We start from the raw sequence: 2522 nt of genomic DNA on the forward strand, positions 1-2522 counted from the left end.
AGAGGAATAGGCCTACATGGATCTACCCATACATGACAAGGCCCGCCCAAAGCAAGCATAGCTACAAAAGCCTACATGAAAAAGACTTTAGAGAGCATGTAAGAGATGTTAGGAATAGTGCCACACATCAGCTACGTGATGATGAGAAAGATCTTCAGTATGTTATTGACAAGCATAACTACTTTCAACAATGCAAAGCATACATATGCCCTGTGGATGAGCTTCCTTAAGGGTGCAAAGGAATTTTGCTACGATTGTCAAGATAGTCTTCCATGGATGTTCTCTCTCGTTTCTATGCCCAAATCACATTTTTTCCATCACTCTTCATGCAAACTTTTGAAGAAGCTTATTTTAGCTCTAGACTCATATATTTGGGCCTACCATCATACACCTATTGGCTATGGATGTAGCCTACTTGGCCAGTGAGCTAAAAAATTCTCTCTCCAAGATTATTATCACCAAAGACAAAAGGCATTGGCAAGAAAATGGAAAGAAAGGACTCTATGAGCTCAACCAACATTGGCTCATTAGAATGCCTCTATACAGTAAGGCATGTGAGGGACAACATAGCCTAGGAGGGGGGAAATGCTAGTTTAGGAGCTAACATATGTTTCTTAAAACATATAATGTCATAGAATTTTGTAATCTTTTCATCATAGATAGAATCGGTCCTACAATTTACTCCTGCTTACCACTCATAATTTTTTGCCACAAGTAGGTTTTGATACTATGTAAAGGAGAGAGGTTGAGCTCTTACATGCACACAACCGAGAGAGCATGCAATGGAGATGGCACATTCTCTCCCAAAATGATAAGATGATCTACAAACCATAAGTTGGTAATACAACATATAGAGATAAGTATGTATAGCATAAAGATGTAATTATGTACAAGGATCAATGTGAAATCATTGGTGAGTGAGCTGGCAAGATAAGTGGCCATTACTCTTTGTAGTTAGGTGAATTTCATTTGTAATATTATTGCTAGTGGACTTTGTGTGTGCTTCCTTGTGCCACTAGTAAGTGTAGGTGAGAAATTCCGGGTGTACCATGTATTTCACTTGATATCTCAACATTGGCAAGGTAAGCTTCCATCACTCTTGGTAGGTAGACCAAGTCAATGAAGTTCAAATGTGGTATCATTGATGATTATCATGGTGTCATCTACGTTTTGTGCGAGTGATGAATGTATGTGAGAATTCATCTAGGTGTACCATGTTTTGAGTTGAAATATCTCAACAAGTATTTGGCAAACAACTCTAGTAGTAGAGCTACTAGGACTTGCAATATCATCCAAAAAAACTTATATTTATAGGACCTGTTATTGCATCATAACCCTACACGATGTTCCAAATGACCTTTACAACAAGGACATGTTGCATCATGTATGTCCTAATTGGGTAGTTGAACCCATATTTTCCTCAAGAGACAACATGCAAGAAACATCATGGTTGTCAGCCATGGCCGGTGATTGCATCTGATGCAAACATTGATTAGGTCTCCCCAATCATGAAAAAATAAAAAGTCTTTTAAAACATCTTAAGTGTGTAAGTGAAGGGTGAGTTTAGGAAATGAAAAAACCCATGAAGGTGGAAAGTCAAAAGACTATTTTGTGCATATAAAGAGGTGATCCACTTCACATTGGTACATTTTTGTTTCTCTTCTCCTTTATTTTTCCTTTAGAGTTTTTTTCTCTTTAAAGTGTCCTTGGACTATTCACTATGTAGGTAGTGTTTGTTTTTTTTTTGAAGTCATTAGAAATACCTCACATTAGGCTCACATTATGAGAAAAAACATTTGACTGCAGCACATCCCAAAAAAGACTACATAGTGGTTGTTTTACAAAAATCTTCATTGTTGAATTTTTTTTCAAATTGCATCTGAAGTATTGTCAATAGTGAAACTGGAGGTTGAAATGTACCCTAATCAAAATTTTGATGATACCAAGCACTACAAGCTTACCCCAACAGTTATTTTGCTCTGCAAACACTCACAAAAAATCACCTCAATATGAGAAAGTAAGCCAGGAGGGTGATGGAAACATTGCCCGAGATGTCGAAGACCGCTTTGATATCAATTGTTGAAAATGTGATGGCAAGAATGCATGTGAAGATGGATAAGGCAAAGGAGCAGCTCAAGAGCACACAACCTATGAAGTGGAATTTTTTAGTGTGATGATATAAAGATCATGCTTGATAGTCCTAAGTGTGTTCACACACATCACTACCATAATATGGTAACAATTATAGGTGACATGACTCTTACACACCATTTTAAACCTAAGTGAGAAATTGGTGAGCTTTACTAGTTTGACGAGCGAGGCTTTTATTCATCATAAGTGTCTTAGGTGAAATTGAAAGTGGAAAGTAAACCATCCATGGTTTGTTTTTGTGATAAAACAACTTCTTGAAGGGTGCACACAAGTAGTGGATCTCCCACAAGGGCAAGAAGGTCATAGCCTTGTGGGTTAGCCATTTATGTCGATGGAGTAAAGGCATAGAATCAAGTCCTTGAAGAAGTCCT

Source organism: Adiantum capillus-veneris, chromosome 14 (genome assembly GCF_014529385.1).
Source record: "Adiantum capillus-veneris isolate H3 chromosome 14, ASM1452938v2, whole genome shotgun sequence".
Taxonomy (NCBI): domain Eukaryota; kingdom Viridiplantae; phylum Streptophyta; class Polypodiopsida; order Polypodiales; family Pteridaceae; genus Adiantum; species Adiantum capillus-veneris.